The following is a 19851-nucleotide window of genomic DNA, read 5'->3' on the forward strand; positions in this document are numbered from 1 at the left end:
GCACGGAAGCGGGACGGCGAGGGCTCCCATTGGGCGCAGCGCCTGCCACACACAGGGGAGGCGGTGCTCTCACCTGTGAGCCCCGCGAGCCGTGGGGGGCCACATTCCCCCTTCGTCGGCCAGGTCGTTTCCAGATGCGAGGGCTCCTGGCGGCCGAGTTCCGCGCCGCTGACCCGGGCCGGCCTACCTGGCTGATGGCTCCCTCTGTCTCTTCCGAACGAGCCGGCCTCAGTTTCCCCTGAAGAGACCGGGAGAACTTGCAAGCTCAGTCACTTCCGGTGCCGCGGCAGCGCGTGCGCGAGCCCGAGATGCAAAGGGAGTGCACGCCTTGAGGACTGGCGTCTGGAAGAGAGCGCCCCCTTGCCGTAGATCTCGGGAACCAAGGACGGGGGAAAAAAAACCAACGTTTACATTCATATTTCCATTCGTTCATTCATTTAGACAGTCATTTTCATCTGTCAGCTTATATATCGAAAAAGCATTTCGTGTGGCTAAGAACATTGTGTTTAGGATTCCAACTCCAGTTAGTCAAGTTACTCAACAACCCTGTGCCTCAATTTTCTTAACTGTAAAATGGGTGAAAATCAACCTCCATCACTGAGTTACTGTGAGGATTAAAATAATTGATATTTGCCCTGTCTCCGTCCCCCCCCCCCCCACACACACACACACCGGTAGTTTAGTTGGTTAGATCGTCGTCCTGATGCACCAAGGTTGGGAGTTGGCTGAAAGGTCAGAGCACATTCAAGGATCAATCAATGAATGCATAAGTTAGTGGAACGATAAATCGATGTGTTCTCTCTCTCTCTCTCTGTCTCTCTAATTAATAAATAAAAATAGCAAATAAGAGTTATTATTTGTAAAGTCCGTAGAACAGTGTATGGTCCAGAGTATATGCTGCATGAATTCATTCATCAAATGTAGTATTGTTTGGGTTGCTAAAGACAAAATTGGGAACAAGACAAGACACGTCCCTGACCTTTTAAACCCTTTAGATAGAGACAGTAAACAACTAAGAAAATGTACAAACAAGGTAATTTCAAATAGTGACTAGGGCTAGGAAGAAAGTAAATCAGGGTATTGTAATAAAGAGGGTGAAGGGAGAGTTGCTACCTTAGACTGGGTGTTCAAGAATGTAAGCACTGCCCAGTGAGGGAGAGAAGCATTTATTCAACAACTGTTTATGTAGGGTGACTAGGGATGTCCTCTAGTGTAAATTTAATTGATTAAAAATTAGGTATACAGGAAAATGGAATGTTAAAAATATACCAAAAAGCATAGATTAGCCGAAACCGGTTTGGCTCAGTGGATAGAGCGTCGGCCTGCGGACTCAAGGGTCCCAGGTTCGATTCCGGTCAAGGGCATGTACCTTGGTTGCGGGCACATCCCCAGTAGGGGGTGTGCAAGAGGCAGCTGATCGATGTTTCTCTCTCATCAATGTTTCTAACTCTCTATCCCTCTCTCTTCCTCTCTGTAAAAAATCAATAAAATAAAAAAAAAAAAAGCATAGATTAAAAAGTAAGTCCTCTTCTCACCCTACTTTCCAATCCCCAGTTCCCCTTATAGAGGTTCACTCTTATCTCTGTAGTCTTTCAGCAAGCAAAATTCACAAGCAAATCCTATATAATAAAGAGGTAATATGCAAATTGACCCTAAGACCCTCACAAGATGGCTGCCCATGACCAGGCCAGCAGGGGGGTTAGTGAGGGATGACCAAATGACTAAACAAGCAGGCTGCATGGGGCAACCAGGCTGGCAGAGGGGGGCAGTTGCAGGTGACCAGGCCAGCCGGGGGGGGCACTTAGGGGCGACAAGGCCAGCAGAGGGGGGCAGTTGGGGGCGACCAGGCCAACGGGGGGGGGGCAGTAAGAGGCGACTAGGCCGACGGGTGGGTCAGTTGGGGGCGATTAGGCTGGCAGGGGAAGGCAGTGAGAGGTGACTAGGCCAGCAAGGGGGGCAGTTGGGGGTGACCAGGTTGGCGGGGGCGGGGGGTAGTTAGGGGCAACCAGGCTGGCAGAGGGGGGCAGTTGGGGGCAACCAGGCCAGCGGGGGAGGGGCAGTTAGGGGTGATCAGGCTGGCAGGGGGGCGGGCAGTTAGGGGCGACCAGGCAGGCAGGCAGGTGAGCAATTAGGAGCCAGCGGTCCAGGATTGTGAGAGGGTGCAGGCTGGGCTGAGGGAACCCCCCCCCCCTCCCCCCCGTGCACAAATTTCATGCACTGGGCCTCTAGTTTATATGTATAAATGTTTTACAAAAATACTTCCACATCTTGCTTTTTTCACTGAGTTCTACATTTTGGATCTGCCTCAATTTTTTAAAGTTAACAACTTTATAAAGATATCATAATTTACTTACTCAATCCCCTATTTGGGAACACTTAGGTAGTTTCCAATCTCTTTCTTCCCAAATAATGTTATAACTTGTCCATTTGTTATTTTGCATATGTGGGAGTTTATCTGTTAGGTAAATTCCTGGAAATGGAATTATCAGCAAATGAGTATATGGATTTGTTTTTGCTTTGTTTTAATCGATATTGGCAAGACGGTCTCCACAGCAGTGGTACCAGTTTGTCCTACCATCAATGAATGTGCCGATTTCCTCACAATGTGTTATGAAACCTTTTTATCCTTGCCAATAAGATAGATTAAAAACTGCCCTAGCCGGTTTGGTTCAGTGGATAGAGCGTCGGCCTGCAGACTGAAAGGTCCCTGGTTCAATTCCAGTCAAGGGCACATGCCCAGGTTGCAGGCTTGATCTCCAGTAGAGGGTGTGCAGGAGGCAGCCGATCAATGATTCTCTCTCATCATTGATGTTTCTATCTCTCTCTCCCTCTTCCTTCTTCTCTGAAATCAATAAAAATATATTTTAAAAAAGATAAAAACCTAGACACGCTTTTATTTTTTATTTCTTTTTAGTAAGAGTGAAATTGACTCATATTTATGAGTCTTTTTTTAGGGGGTCTTGTTCTGGTGAATTCTTTGTTCATTCCATTTGCCCTTTCTTCAGTTGGTCTTTCTGTTGAACTTTTTTTCTTGTTGATTTATAGAAATTTTTATCCTTTCTACATATAAGTTGTAAATATTTTTCTAATTTATTATTTACTAGGGGCCCAGTGCATGAATTCGTGCACCTTGAAAGGAACTGTGGGCTGTGAGGCTGCGGTGGGCACAGGGGCGTGTCTTGGCCCATCCTCCATGCCCCCGCCCGGCCCCTCCTACCATGGCCCTGGCCCCGGTCCCCTATCTGCTGGCAGCCCTGCTCCTGCCACCGCCATTCCCACGCACTGATGGCGCCTGCCCTGCTCACACCTGCTGACAGCGTGGAGCAATTGGGGCTGGCGCCAGCAGCGTGGGTGAGTGGTGGCTGCTGCCTCCATAACCCCCCAGGAGCAGGGGGAGGTGGAGAAGCCCTCAGGGGCGATTGGGGCTGGCAGCTGCCACTCGCCCCCGCTGATGGCACCAGCAGTGGGTGCAAGCAGGGCTGGCACCTGTAGCAGGTGTGAGTGCCCAGCAGGACCACAGCCCACGGGAGCAAAGAATTTTCAGTAACTACCAGAGGCTCATCCCAATGACAGCTGGTGCCCCACCTTGGTCTGGCACCCCCACTCACCTGCTTCACCATTCAGCAATGTTCCACGCTCTGCCGCCTGCTGCCGATGCCTGCCATGTTATGCGTGTGCCCCCTGGTGGTCAGTGCAGGTCATAGTGACTGGTTGTTTGGTTGTTCCACCGTTCAGTCTATTTGCATATTAGGGTTTTATATATAGATTACCAAGGAGAAATTTTTTATTTTATGTGTATTTTAATTTATTGGTTTTTTCCTTTGTGGCTTTCAGGCTCTGTATCATTCTTAGAAAGACCTTCTCTAGTTCGATATTATAAAAATAATTCTGTTTTCTTCTAGTTTTTATATTTTACATTTAAATCCTTGTTCCACCATAAATTCACTTTGGTGTATGGTGTGAGGCCAGCATCCAAATTTTTTTTGCAAATAGCTACCCTGTTATACTAATATTACCATATTTTCCCAATCATTTGAAATGTCTGCCTTATAATACATTCCAAAGTTTATTTGGATCAATTTCAGAACTTTCTATTATGTTCCATGGGAAGGCTTTAAACTGGGGTAGGACATAATCTGCTTTTTTTTGAAAGGGGTGGGGGTTGGGGAGAGATAGGAAAACATTGATGTGAGAGAGATACGTTGATTGGTTGCCTCCTGCACAAGCCCCTACCAGGGCTGAGGATCAAACTTGCAATCTTGCAATCCAGGTATGAGCCCTTGACTGCAAATCAAAACCATTTAGCCATACTGGCCAGAGCTCTGCTTTTTTTATTTTTTAATATATTTTTATTTATTTCAGAGAGGAAGGGAGAGGGAGAGATAGAAACATCAGTGATGAAGAGAGAATAACTGATCTGCTGCCTCCTGCACACCCTCTACTGGGGATCAAGCCTGCAACCCGGGCATGTGACCTTGACCAGAATTGAACCCAGGACCCTTCAGTACACAGGCTGATGCTCTATCCACTGAGCAAAACTGGGGTTTGGTCTCTACAGCTGGCTTTCTTGGGTTCAGATCCTGGCTGTGTCACATACAGTGTGTGACTATGGAGATGTTGTCTGCCCTTTCTGGGCTTCAATTTACTCCAACTATAAAATGGGAATAACATTTTCTACCCTAGGGTTATTGTGAATATGGAATGAATTAATATGAGTAAAGTACTTCAAACAGTGCCTGGCATATAATAAGTGCCAGATGTTATTACTTACATGGACCAATGGGAAAAGTGGAGCATTGTTTTGCATATTTTTAAAAAACATAATGGTTTCACACTGCATTTATATCAGCAATTTTCAACTGGTGTGTCACAAGAATTTTTAAGACAATACTTAACTATTTAGTCAGGGACACTGACCTCTTTTCCCTAAGATTGTCAAATAAAAAAATGACAACAGAGGAGAAACCAAGATGGCGGCATAGGTAAACACCTAAACTGCTGCCTCGCACAACAATTTCAAAACTACAACTAAAAGACAGAACGGACATCACCCAGAACCACAGGAAAGCTGGCTGAATGGAAATTCTACAACTAGAAGGGAAGAGAAAAGCACACTGAGACTCAGAGGAGGTGCAAAGGACTGAGGTATGGAGACACATGCGCAGAGAGGAAGGGCGGCTGAGTGCCTGGCTGGCTTTCTCTGGCAGGAGAGGGAAGGAAGCCCCCAACTGCACTGAACCCCAGTTCTGACTGCACTGAACCCCAGTTCCGGGCGAAACCCCGTGAACCCAGGCTCACATGGGGGGAGTCTGGACTGTCAGGTAGAGAGAAAGGCACACGGAGACTTGGAGACTTGGGGAAGCCATGGCAGGTAGGGGTCTGGAGGCTCAAGCGAGTGCATGCGCGCATGCACACACGCACATGAGAACACACAGAGAGGACTGACTGCTGAGGTTGCTGCTAGCTCTCGCTATCGAAAGGGAGTCGGAAGCTCCTGACTGCACTGAACCCCAGTTCCGACTGCACTGAACCCCATTTCCGGGCAAGCCTGGGGGAATCTGGACTGTCAGGCGGAAACTCAGGGGAGCTGCGGAAGGCAGAGGTCTGGAGGCGCGCGCACACAAGGGCAGGGCTGATGGGAAGCCAAGACTGTCTGCTCAGTTCTGAGACTCCGCCCCATCCAAGCTGAGCACAGAGGCTTTTGCAATTTTGCAAGTCTGGTCCTATAAGGCTGTCTCCAGCACAGGTCTCCCGGCGTAGACACAGCTGATACACATAGCCAATTGGCCTGGAGGTCAATTCCTCCCAGTGATACCAACAACAATCAAGACTTAACTACAACAAGGCTGTACACACAGACCACAAAGGGGTGCACCAAGAGTGTCCACCTCAGGTGACTGGGGAGGCTGACCCACTGGGCCATATAGGACACCTACCACACAAAGCTACCCTACCAACTCAGGGAAGCAGTGAAAATGGGGAGACAAAGTAACAGATCAGAAACGAAGGAAATGGAGGAAAACAAACGTCTGGATATAGAGTTCAAAACCATAGTTATAAGGTTTTTCAAGAATTTCCTAGAAAAGGCCAATAAATTTAGTGAGACCCTCGAGGATATGAAAAAGGACCAACTAGAAATTAAACATACACTGACTCAAATAAAAAATATTATACAGAGACCCAACAGCAGACTAGAGGAATGCAAGAATCAAGTCAAAGATTTGAAATTCAAAGAAGCAAAAAACACTCAACCAGAAAAGCAAAAAGCAAAAAGAATCCAAAAATATGAAGATAGTGTAAGGAGCCTCTGGGACAACTTCAAGCATACCAATATCAGAATTATTGGGGTGCCAGAAGAAGACAGAGAGCAAGATACTGAAAACCTATTTGAAGAAATAATGACAGAAAACTTCCCCCACTTGGTGAAAGAAATAGACTTACAAGTCCAGGAAGCGCACAGAACCCCAAACAAAAGGAATCCAAAGAGGACCACACCAAGACACATCATAATTAAAATGCCAAGAGCAAAAGACAAAAAGAGAATATTAAAAGCAGCAAGAGAAAAACAGTTAATTACCTACAAGGGAGCACCCATACAATTGTCAGCTGATTTCTCAACAGAAACTATGCAGGCCAGATGGGAGTGGCAAGAAATATTCAAAGTGATGAATAGAAAGAATCTACAACCAAGATTACTCTACCCAGCAAAGTTATCATTCAGAATGGAAGGTCAGGTAAAGAGCTTCACAGATAAGAAAAAGCTAAAGGAGTTCATCACCGCCAAACCAGTATTATATATAAAGTAAAGATAAAAATTATGAACAACAAATACATACCTATCAACAAGTGAACCCAAAAATCAAGTGAATTAAAAATCTGAGGGACAGAATAAACTGGTGAATATAATAGAATCAGGGGCATAGAAAGGGAGTGGACTGATAATTCTCAGGGGGAAAGGGGTATGGGGGGTGCAGGAAGAGACTGGACAAAAATTGTACACCTATGGATGAGGACAGTGGCGGGGAGGTAAGGGCAGAGGGTGGGGTGGGAACCGGTTGGAGTGGAGCTATTGGGGGGGGGGGGAGGAGAAACTATTGTAATAATCTGAACAATAAAGATTTATTAAATTAAAAAAAATGACAACAGCCAACACAACAATAGTCATCCAGTGTGTGAATAAATCAAAATTGTACCTATTTTTTTTTTTGGCAAAAAATATATTTTTTTGGTGTGCCACAGAATTTTAGTAATTAGTTTCTGCATGCCATGAGATGAAGAAGGTTGAAAATTGCTGATTTATATCAATCATTAACTTGTTTTTTATTTTAATTTTTTTATTGATTTCAGAGAGGAAGGGAGAGGGAGAGAGATAGAAACATCAATGATGAGAGAGAATCATTGATCGGCTGCCTCCTGCACACCCCATACTGCGGATTGAGCCCGCAACCTGGGCATGTGCCCTTGACTGAAATCGAACCCGGGACCCTTCAGTCCGCAAGCTGATGCTCTGAGCCAAACCAGTTAGGGCAGTAATTTGTTTTTTAACTCAAAAATGTATCTTAAAGAAAACTCCTTGTTAGTCCAGATCTATGGAACTCTTTTTGAACAGATGCTTAGCTAAGTATTCCATTCTATAGTCAGGTTATTGAAATAACCCCCTGTGTATGGACATTTAGGTGGTTTCCAATTTCTCACAACTACAATGCAACAGGCTACTAATTGATTTCCCTATTTCCAATCTTGTTCCCCTTCCTTCTGTTTTCACTACAGCAACTAGAGTTATTTCATTAAAAGCAGACAGAGAGTAAATCAATGCTCGAAACCCTCCCAGGACTCCCACTTCATTCAGAGTAAAAATTAAGTCCTTATAATGGCCTAGAATCTAGGCCCTAGATGGTCTGCATCCTGCTCCAGAATATCTCTGGTTTCATCTCCTGATCGTCTTCTCCCTGTTCACTTCTAAAACATGCCTGCTATGCTCCTGCCTTTGCACTTGCTGTGTCCTGTGCCTGGAACACTCTCCCTTCAGTTATCTGCATGACTCACTCATTCATCTTCTTCAGGTTTTTGCCCAAATGTCCCTGCCCTGCCCTATGAAAATTACAAAACTCTTTTACAGAGATAATGCCAACACAGTCATGGCTGAAATTGTGGATAGGGTGGACCAGATGTGTCTATGGTTCCTTCAGCTCTAAAATTCTGCTTTGGTGATTTCAGACCTTGAAGTCTCCCATTCACGAAGAATGGGAACTTGAGACTCAGCCTAGAATGTAATTGATGCAGAAGCAATGACAAAAGAGGAATCCCTTTCTCCAGGCTTACCTCTTGTTAATTTGGAAGGACTTGGAAGTTCTTGCTCACATCCTGGCCTCCTGGCATTGCCTCATTCACTCACTCATTGCATCACTGAGCACCTTCTGCCTAGTAGGCCCTGGAGACAACACAGGTCTGATGACCTCTCACCTAATACAGAGCAAGCTATCTCTGCCTCCACCCTCATCCCAGGCCTGGCTTCTCTGTGGTTCTAGAGGTCCGGTGATATTTGCTAAAAGTGGCAGTTACAGCCCAAGCAGACCCTGTCCTCCCTTTGCCTGATCAGTCCCTCCTTCCTTCTCTTATTGTTATCCACCCTTCAGGGCCTGGGAGCAAATGACTTTGCATTTATCACCTCCCAAGACTATATCATTTATTTATTTACCTTATTTAGGATCTGTCTTCTTCACCTGAGTTCCCTCAGGTCAGTGATTGATTTTTCTGTCTTTTCACTGCTGCATCCCCACACTTAGCACAGGGACTGACCCAGGGTAGGCCCTCAATTGCTGGAGTGACTGTGCCTCTGTGTGAAAGTGGATAAGTATGTCTCTTGGAACTAAACCTAGAAATAGAAATCCTAGGTCACAGGGCATACATGTTTTGTCTTTTTAATAGATGTTGTCAAGTTTCCCTCCAGAGAAGGGGAACCCATCCATTCTCCCACCTGCTGAGTTACCTTTCAAATCCTTGATACCTTCCCACTTTAAACTCTGGTCAATCTGATGGGTGAAAAATGGTACCTCTTTGTTTAAACTTCCCATACTCGTGAGGCCAAGCACCTTTTCCTGTCTTTAATGGCCAGTTTTGTTCCTTCTTCTAAGAATTGGCTATTTTTCCAAAATTTTTCCTATTCAATTTTGTTTTGATTCTTGTCTCAGGAGATTCAAAGGAGACTTTTTGTTTGTTCGCACTCTGGGTTCTAATCCTTTGTTACATGTGTTGGAAGTGTTCCTCCCCTAGTCTTGTTTGTTTGTTTTTCTTTTGTCAAACAGAATTTTAAAATTTTGGTTTGGTTGGTCTTTTCTTTTGTCTTAATTTTTTCCCTATGCCTTACTTAAGATTTTCCTACCCTAATGCCATCAAAATATTCTTTTAAACTGTAAAAATTTTAATTTTTAAATATCCTTAGGGTTCTAATTCATTTGAAATTTGTTTTTGTAACTGGTACAGAATAAAAATCTAACATAATATTTTCCCCAAATGAAAAGCAAATGTCCCAGCTCCATTATTTGTTTGTCTCTGATTTCAATTCTACGCAGCATTTAATAAATTCTGATATATATGGGTCTTTTCTTTTTTTTTTTTTTAATATATTTTATTGATTTTTTACAGAGAGGAAGAGAGAGGGATAGAGAGTTAGAAACATCGATGATAGAGAAACATCGATCAGCTGCCTCTTGCACAACCCCCACTGGGGATGTGCCCGCAACCAAGGTACATACCCTTAACCGGAATCGAACCTGGGACCTTTCAGTCCGCAGGCCGAGGCTCTATCCACTGAGCCAAACCGGTTTCGGCTATGGGTCTTTTCTATACTCTTAAATTCTTCTACTGATTAACAAATTTCTCTAATGGCAATCCCCTACTTAAAAAAACAACAACTTTTGTATATAAAAAAAAAAAAAAAAGAAAAAAAACTTTTGCAAGCTGGACCAGTGTGGCTCAGTGGTTGAGTGTCAACCTATGAACCAAGAGGTCACAGTTCGATTCCCGGTCAGGGCATATGCCCAGGTTGTGGGCTTTATCCCCAGTAGGGGGCGTGCAGGAGGCAGCTGATCCATGATTTTCTATCATCATTGATGTTTCTATCTCTCTCTTCCTTCCTCTCTGAAATCAATTAAATATAGTATTATATATATATATATATATATATATATATATATATAAAAGATTTTTGTGGAAAATTTCAAACACATATCTGTATATGAGTATGTGTATATGTCACTCAGGTTCAACAATTATCAATTTGTGGCTAATCTTGTTTCATTTATATTCCCACCTACTTTCCTCCCCTACATACTTTCAGCTATTATTAATCCTCACCTGAGGATATTTTTCCATTAATTTTTGAGAGAGAGAGAGAGAGAGAGAGAGAGAGAAGAGGAGGAGGAGGAGGAGTTTGAGAGAAAGACATACTTCCATTGGTTGCCTCCAACTGGGGTTGGGGGTTGAGCCTGCCACTGAGGTATGTGCCCTTGACCAGAATTGAACCTGAGGCCCTTCAGTTGTCGGGTCAACACTATCCACTAAGCCAATCCGGCTAGGGCACTCCCAATTATTTTGAAGTAAATTCAAGAGTCATTTTATCCTTTCCATTTCTATATGTATCTCTAAATATAATAAGTACTAAAAAAACAAAAACAAACCAAATTGAAACAAACAAAAAACCTTGCAGTTTATTTTTTTGGAGAAACTAGATCTTTTATACTCATCTGGATTTGTTGTTCTTGTTTATTTTTGTTTATCCTCACCCGAGGATATTTTTTCCATTGATTTTTTAGAGAGTGTAAGGGAGGGAGGGAGGAGGGGGGGGGGGAGAGAGAGAAACATTGGTGTGAGAGAGATAAATCCATTGGTGGCCTCCAGCACCAGCTGGATGGGGATGGAATCTGCAATATATATTCCAGAGAGGAAGGGAGAGGAAGAGAGAGATAGAAACATCAATGATGAGAGAGAATCATTGATCGGCTGCCTCCTGCGCCCCACACTGGGGATGGAGCAGGCAACCCCGGCAGGTCCCTGACCGGAATCCAGAATCGAACCCTCACCTACTGGTTCATAAGTGGACACTCAACAACTGATACACGCTGGCAGCGCTGGGTTCTCTCTTTAAATAGATTTTTTAGAGAGAGGAAGGGAGAGGGAGAGAGAAACAGAGACGTGTAACCAAGTGAGCCACACCAGTAGGGCCAGACGTTTTTAATTCAAATCCTATCTCCTCCACTTATTACGTGATTAGACAAGTGTACTCAAGTTCTTTGAGTTTTTGTGTTTTTTCCTACAATACAAGGATAACAACACTCGAGATGTAGTTGGAATTAAAACTGAAAAACGAGGAACCCCACAAACCGCTGTCTAAACCAGTAATATCAGGGCGTGGACTGTATTAAGAATTTGAGGGTCTCCTTCATTGGCAGAGAAGCTGAGGGCGAGTCTATGTTGCAGGCAGGGGATTCTATATTAAAATGAAGTGAATTCCTACGAATATCAGGCACAATGCACAATTACAAGGAGAATAATAAAATTATCATTTCCTTCCGTAAAAGTTTTGGGGAGGTCCAGGATGGGTGCTGTTTTGTTACCTAAATCGACTCCCCGTCTTTTCAGTTGGTACCACCTTCCCCAAAGAGTTTGGAGCCGAGCATTCTGGGCTTCGTAGTAAATCCTTATTAGAGCTGTTCCAATGGGCTCACGAAATCTCCTGAGACTACATTTCCCAGGAGCCTTCCGGGCAGGTGGTTGCTCTTCCTTTATCCTGACTTCCGGCATCAAGCGATTGGTAGGACCAATCGGGAGGCTGGGATTGCCAAGTTCCGGCAGTCTGATTGGTGCATTCGGCTGGAGAGCCTGGGTTCAAATTTTCAACGGCATTGAATAAATCCCGCGGCGGTTCTTGCGGGCGCTTCGCCGTTACAGCTGAGAAGAGGTGAGCCTTAGGGAGAAAAGGGAAGCAGCTGGGGCACGGGGGTGCCTTTTCCTGACTTTCGAACGGCTGGAGGTTGCCTCCAAGCCCCCAGTTCGGTCTGCGTTGCTAGGCCCGGGCTTCTGGAGGCTTTTGTTGTGGGGCGCCGTCCAGGCAGGGGCGGGAGTGGGGAGCCGGTCTTCCGGCCACCCTTCTCTTCCTTACAGAATTTTTCCGGTAAGTCTGTCTGGGCTGAGTCTAGTGGGCTGTATCTGGAAGTAGAGATGGAGACTGACCGTGAGAAATAGGGGAAGAAGGATTTGCTAGTAGTACTGGTAACTATTGTTATTACATATGTGAAATAAGCGTTTACTGAGCTAAGCACTGCGCTTTCTCATTTAATTTCCACATCAAGCCATAGAAGTAAGTGCTATTCTTTGCTCCACCTTGTAGAGGAGGAAACTGAGGCCCACAATCCAGACAAACTTAGAGAAATGGGTGAAACAGTAGCCCCGCTCTCAAGAAGGGTGGCTTTTGGTGGAGGAAAATAGTTGTGGTCACAGACAACTACATTTCAAAACCAGATAATTGAGGTGGTGTGAGAACATACTTGAGGGAGAGTTTAATTCCACTTGGAGTTGTGTTTCTATTTGGGATTTTAAATCACTTCTGTTCTATCTATATTTGCCCAGCCCTCCCCTTTGGATCTAAAAACTAGGTATTATTGCCTTTCTAATTTCTTGTCCTAACCTAGGACATTTATAGGTAGGAGAGGAAAGAAGTGTGAACCAGGCTATAATATCATAGGATTGGTTTGCCCCCTTTTTCTTGATAATACGGTTTCTTTTTATCACATTCCGTTTTCGTAATTAAGTACCAAGGATTTCCCCCCAAATCAGTCCTGCTTAGGACAGGACAGCATCTGAGTGCTGTACTGTTTTGTATTGTAAGTGCCCTGGCAATTTAGAGGTGAGGGAGATCAATGAAGCTTAAAAATGGACAAGGGTGGCTTTGTGAAGCAGGTGGGACATAAACTGGCTCTTGATAAGCAAAGTTTGTGAGACAGGAACTAGAACAGTCTTGGTGCATAGAAATCACCCACTTAATATCTATTGAACTGAATAGGCAGATGGGCATTGTCTAAATTGACTATAAAATTGCAGGTATGAAAAAGTGGACTTAATCGATTAGGTTGGTAAATTTGTTTAAACTTTCAAATTATATAAATAAAGTAGAGTCACTTTGGCCAGCCTTATGCGTAAGTCTTTATTCTAACCTGAAAGTTAATTTACTCTACAGTTGCAATTAAGCTTCTGCAGGAAAGGGGATTACGTGGGAAGGCCCTTCATTTCTTGTGTAGGAACCCAGAGAAGTCCAGAGTTGTTCTATATCCTCCATATATTGTTTTCTCCAGCCTTTTCTGGGTCTCTTCCCTAATTCTTTTTGAATTGCTGGGGAATAAAGGAGGAGAGATTCAAGTGCCCCTTGACAGACTTAATTTTCTTTGTCATGGGTAAAGGTAGGAAGCAGAATTGATGACAGGGAGCAAATTTATGAATAGATCTGTGTGGATATCCTTGATCTTAGAGCTCCTTCCTGTTCTGTTAATCTTTTTTTTACTACAGAGAACTTGAACCTGTTTCTTCATCTTTCTGCTTCTCCCAGGTTCTTGTTTCTTTTTCTTTATTATAATTATTTCTCTCTCAGGTTCTTGATAAGAAGTACTTGCTAGACTTCAAGATATCAGAAGAGAGGTGAAAGTATATTGCAACTTTGATTGGACTTACAGATTAAACCACAGGTACGGTTGTGTCCACAGTGAATTACATTAAAAAAAAAATAAGGGGAGCATTAATATATTAGCTTCAAAAGTATTTAAGTAAATTTAATGTATCTTTATAAAATAACATGTTTTGGAAGAAAATTTATTTAATATTGGGAAAGCAAAAGAAAACAATATAACCCATTGTCCCATCTCATAAACTGTGGCTAACATTTTGATAGATTTCTTTCCAGTGTTTTTTGTGCCTATATTTGGTTTTAAAAAATTATTCACTGAAAACCTTTATTCCCCCACCCCCCAATAGGTTATGAACATTTTTTCATGCCATTAAAATTTTGTAGAACATATTTAATGGTTATGTGTTATTCCTTTGGCACATAACACCAAATTGCCTCATAGGAAAATTATGCTAATTCACATACCCAGTGACAGTATATATTCATAAAGGCACAAATTTATATTTTAAAAATATGTAATACATTTGCATTGTGCAAAAATCCAAATAATGTAAAAAGATTTATAGTATTTAAAAATCTTCTGACCCTATCACTGTCGACCTCACTCCCTGTCACCTCATAGATGATCACTTTTTTAGGTTCTGCTTCCCAAACCTTTTGAAGGTTATAACTCTCTACAAGATGGAGTGATTGAGAATTTATGAGGATTACAACCTGCAGTCCCACTGTCAATCCTTACAAACTCTTTCAGCTTCTTACTCTTGGAATATCAGAACACTAACATTTTACAAAGATTTGTGTCATTATTTGGCCTAGAGGTAAATGGCATTGAATTCTATCCATATAAGAGTGGATTATGGTTTATAGAATCTATGGATAAATAAAGCAGTCCTGAGTGTAATTCTTCAAAGAGAGTGATCTGAAACACAAGTTTGGGAGACAAATGATAGAAAAACATTTGTTTGAGGTTTCTGGGCAGTGATGAATTAGAACAAGTGTCCCTGTGTCCTGTGCTGACTTCAGAGTGCTTGGACAGTGAGGGATTGCCATTGGATTTTAAATTGACCCAATTTTGGAAGCTTCATAGATCTGTTTCTGTAAACAGATCCAATTTCAACACAGAAATTAGCAAACATAAATGTGGAAACACAAAGTCCATTAACTTCCTTCCGACTTAGTTTGTGACTTATATTAACAATTAAAATTGCACGCTGGATTATGTTGCCATTTACTGACACCTGCTGATCTCTTATGTACAAAAAAAATGTAGGTGTTTTCTCCCTGGGTAAGATGAAAATAACTGAACTCTATTTAACTTGTGGTATGTAATAGGATATATTATCCCTTGTGAAAGAAGGAGAGGGTGTCCCTGGGGAAATGGCACTGCCTGGGATGGGACCATCTTGACTAACTACACTCAAATGAAGTCTTGAGTTACTCTGTTTACTCTTTGATATTTCCTTTTGTTTAACTCATGATTTTTTCTGCAATAGAAATAGGCAAGACACAGCTGGAAAGCTGGATATTGAGGTTCTCAATTGAGAACATCTATCACACCGAAGTGTTTGTTTTACTTAGGAGCTGCCAGCTCACTATTTCAGCCTTGCTTAGAATGCACCCTTTTGACACTTCCTTCCTCTCACTTCTGAACCTGCACCTTTTGATTTATAGAGCTTGTCAAGACTAGTTATTTTTGGTTTAGAGTGAAGAAAGGTAGACGGGAGGTAATAGAGGTTAATATCAGATGACTGGAAAAAGGTAGCATTGCTTCTTTTGCAGTTTTCCTCAATTGTATGTCCCGCTCCCCCCCCCCCCCCCATTTGTTTCCTCTTTCCATTTATCTCTTCCACTAGAAAAACTCGACATTCATCTTTACCTGGTAGAACTGTATTTTTTAGGTATTACTTCCACCAGGAAGCTAGCTCTGACCCTTCTTCTTTTTTTAAAAAAATATATATTTTTATTGATTTCAGAGAGGAAGGGAGAGGGAAGGAGAGAAACATCATTGATGAGACAGAATAATTGATCCGTTGCCTTCTGCATGCTCCACACTGGGGATCGAGCCGTGACCTCCTGATTCATAGGTCGACGCTCAACCATTGAGCCATACCGGCTGGGCTCTGGTTCTTCTTTACTCTGTTAATGCTTCTCTGCACTTCTGTAGTTTATCCTTAGTTGCCCTTGCTTTATCCCCTATTATAGCAAGGATCACACTGTGTTATAATTGTATTCTCCACTCAACTGTGAGTTTCTTAAGGGAGGGAATTATGTATATCCTTTTAGTCTTTGTTTTTTGGAAACAAAAATAATGTATATGATATGATGGATGGCACTTAGTAGGCAGTTTTAATTAATTTATTTTTTTAAATATATTTTATTGGTTTTCTACAGAGAGGAAGGGAGAGGGATAGAGAGTTAGAAACATCGATGAGAGAGAAACATCGATCAGCTGCCTCCTGCACACCTCCTACTGGGGATGTGCCCGCAACCAAGGTACATGACCTTGACCGGAATCGAACCCGGGACCCTTCAGTCCGAAGGCCGACGCTCTATCCACCGAGCCAAACCGGTTTCGGCTTTATTTATTTATTTTTAAAAATATTTTTATTGATTTCAGAGAGAAAGGGAGAGGGAGAGAGAAAGAGAAAGATAGAAACATCAGTGATGAGAGAATCATTGATCGGCTGCCCCCTGCATGCCCCCCACTGGCAATTGAGCCCGCAACCCGGGCATGTGCCCTTGACCGGAATCGAACTTGGAACCCTTCAGTCCACAGGCTGATGCTCTATCCACTGAGCCAAACCAGCTAGGGCAGTAGGCAGTTTTTAAAAGGAAACTAGTTCATAACATACCGGAGAGGCTTTTTTCTCGATTGTATGAGTTATTGGTAAGAAAGAGCTATTTTTTTCACTTATAATGTTCCTAAGTTTGCAGGAGTCTGAAGCTATGGTGGATTTAGATAATTTTGAAATGTGATGCTGATTCTTTTGCTTGGCAGCTTAATTTGTTTGGGGGAATGCGGTTGACGCATGTGCCCTTCCCCCCAGTGAGAAGTGTTGACAGAAATTCAATCTTGATTAAGGGGCACAGGAAGGCATCCAGTTCCCACCATGTCTGAGGCTCTCTCATTTAAACAGTTGGCTTTAGCCCTGGCCTGTTCCATTTCCCTCTAGGCTTTGTGCTCTTCAATTTTTGAAGGTTTTACATTCTAATATTTATTATTTATAGGAGGCGCAGTGCGGTGAAACTGGCATAACCCTTAGTTACTTTTGGCTTTGTTCATGTACTTGTGCTATCACCCTTTATTTATTTATTTATTTATTTATTTATTTATTTATTTATTTATTTAATTTCTTTATTGATTAAGGTATCACATATTTGTCCTCATCCCCCATTCCCATCCCACACCCCTCCCCACACATGCCCCCACCCCCCTGTTGTCCTTAACCACTGGTTATGCTCATATGCATGCACACAAGTCCTTTGGTTGATCTCTCCCCCCTACCCCCACCTTCCCCTACCCTCCCTTTGAGGCCCGACAGTCCGATCGATGCCTCCTTGTTTCTGGGTCTGTTCTTGTTCATCAGTCTATGTTGTTCATTATTTCCCCTAGATGAGTGAGATCATGTGCTATTAGAAATACACTTATAAAAACCAAAAATGAGACAAGCAATAATGGTTATGGTGACAGGCAAATGAATCAGTCTGTAGTGAGTTTCTTTCTGGGCCAACAGTTCTTTTGAGACCCAATTTCAGTGTCCAACAGTTCCTTATGTGTACATGTCAGCACTGACATTACAGTTCTGGGTGGTGGACAAATGGTGGTAATGCAGGTCCGACTCTCTCTGGTTTGGTCCTGGGCAACCTGCAGTGATGCACAGCTGCTAACTGCTAGTATGGCAAGGCGACGTCAGCGTCTTCCATCTCTGGACTGCTTCTCTTCTGTCTTCATGGCTGGAGTAGTGTATTACCCTTTATTGAGGAGAGTCAGACTTCTCAATGAATGTGCATTTTCTTTTAAAATTTCACCCAAATAAAGTTTGGCTGCTTCCTGCACACCCCCTACTGGGGATCAAGCCCACAACCCTAGCATGTGTCCTGACAGGGAATGGAACTGTGACCTCCTGGTTCATGGGTTGACGCTCAACCACTGAACCACATCAGCTGGGCCCTTTGCCCCTGTTTAAATTGGATTGTGGTTGGTTTGTTTTTTGGTGTTGAGGTTTATAAGTTCTTTGTAAATTTGGTATATTAAGTCCTTATCAGAACAGAATATGTTCTCTCATTCAGTGGATTGTCTTTTCATTTTGTTGATGGTTTCCTTTGCTGTGCAAAACCTTTTTAGTTTGATGTAGTCCCATTTGTTTATTTTTTCTTTTGTTTCAGTTGCCCAAGGAGATATATCAGAAAAAATATTGTTACACGAAATGTCTGAAATTTTACTGCCTGTGTTGTCTTCTAGGATTTTTATGGTTTTGAGTCTAACATTTGAGTCTTTAATCTATTTTGAGTTTATTCTTGTGTATAGTATAAGAAGGTGGTCTAGTTTCATTTTTTTGCATCTATCTGTCCAGTTTTCCCAGCACCATTTATTGAATAGACTCTCTTTAGCCCATTGTATGCTTTTGCCTCCTTTGTCAAATATTAATTGACTATAAAGATGTGGGTTTATTTTTGGGCACCCTATTCTGTTCCATTGATCTATATGTGTGTTTTTATGCCAGTATCATGCTGTTTTAATTACTAAGTTCTTGTATAGTTTGATATTTGGTAGCATGATACCTCCATCTTTTTTCTTCTTTCTAAAAATTGTTCTTTTGTGGTTCCATATGAAATTTTGGAATATTCTGGTTTTGTAAAATATGCTGTTGGTATCTTGATAGGAATTGTGTTGATCCTGTAGATTGCTTAGTATGGACATTTTAATTATGTTAATTCTTCAGTGTCTTATAATTTTCTGAGTATAGATCTTTTACCTCCTCTGTTAAATTTATTCCTAGGTATGGTATTTTATTTTGTTTTGAAGCAATTATGAATAGGATTGTTTTCTTAGTTTTCCTTTCTGATATTTCATTATTGGTATATAAAAATGCAACTGATTGCCCTGGCTGGCATTGCCCAGTGATTAGAGTATCAGCCTATGCATTGAAGGGTGTTGAGTTCCATTCATGGTCAAGAGCATGTACCTGGGTTGCATGTTCGATTCTCCGGCCCTGGTTGGGGTGAGTGCAGGAGGCAACCAATCGATATGTCTCTGTCATCTCTTTCTCTCTCTCTCTCTCTTCCTCTTCCTCTCCCCCCTCCCTTCCACTCTCGCTGAAAATCAATGGAAAAATATATCCTTGGGTGAAGATTAAAAAAAAAAAAAGCAACTGGTTTCTAGATATTTATTTTGTATTCTGCTACTTTACTGAATTCATTTATCAGTTCTAGTAGTTTTTGTGTGGAATCTTTAGGGCTCTCTGTACACAGTATCATGTCATCTGTAAATAATGACAGTTTTACTTCTTCCTTTCCAGTTTGGATGACTTTTATCTCTTCTTGTATGATTGCTGTGGCTAGGACTTTGGTACTGTGTTGAATAAGAATAGTGAAAGCAGACATTCCTGTCTTGGTTCCAATTTTGAGGGAAACTCTTGTAGTTTTTGCTGATTGAGTAAAAATATTTTATTGATTTCAGAGAGGAAGGGAGGAAGGGAAAGAGATGTTGGCTGTGGGTTTATCATATATGGCCTTTTTTACTTTGAGGTATGTTTCCTCTATTCTCACTTTGCTGAGATTTTTTATCATAAATGGATGTTGGATTTTATCAATTTTGCATCTATTGATAGGATCATTTGGTTTTAATTCTTCATTTTGTTTATGTGGTCTATCATATTAATCGATTTGTGGATAGTGTACCAACCTTGCATCCCTGGAATAAATCCCACTTGATTATGATATCTGATCTTTTTAATGTACTGCTGGATTTGGTTTGCTAATATTTTGTTAAAGACTACCTTATTTTTGAAGAATTATTTATAGGAAAACCTTGCATGTTATAATAATTCCAGATTTTGGAATCCTGTGGACCTGGTCTTAAAACTCAACACTGCTACACTGGTTGGTAATTGTAGTAGCTTAACTTCTCTGAGCCAGTTTCCTTATTTGTAAGATGATGATGATGATGATGATGA

General features: G+C 42.1%; 2 protein-coding genes across 2 annotated transcripts in view; one reads left to right on the plus strand and one right to left on the minus strand.

Annotated features, from left to right (window-relative positions):
- The window catches only part of BCL2L1 (BCL2 like 1), a 50401-nt gene extending 50147 nt beyond the window's left edge, over positions 1-254 (minus strand). The window contains exon 1 of the mRNA XM_028144635.2: positions 74-254. The gene's annotated coding sequence lies outside the window, so the exon portion shown is untranslated. The remainder of the gene's footprint in view (positions 1-73) is intronic.
- Positions 255-11920: 11666 nt separating this feature from the next.
- TPX2 (TPX2 microtubule nucleation factor) overlaps positions 11921-19851 on the plus strand; it is a 55766-nt gene continuing 47835 nt past the window's right edge. The window contains exons 1-2 of the mRNA XM_054724424.1: positions 11921-11959; positions 13643-13736. The gene's annotated coding sequence lies outside the window, so the exon portion shown is untranslated. The remainder of the gene's footprint in view (positions 11960-13642; positions 13737-19851) is intronic.

This window comes from Eptesicus fuscus, chromosome 12, assembly GCF_027574615.1.
Source record: "Eptesicus fuscus isolate TK198812 chromosome 12, DD_ASM_mEF_20220401, whole genome shotgun sequence".
In the NCBI taxonomy this organism is placed as follows: domain Eukaryota; kingdom Metazoa; phylum Chordata; class Mammalia; order Chiroptera; family Vespertilionidae; genus Eptesicus; species Eptesicus fuscus.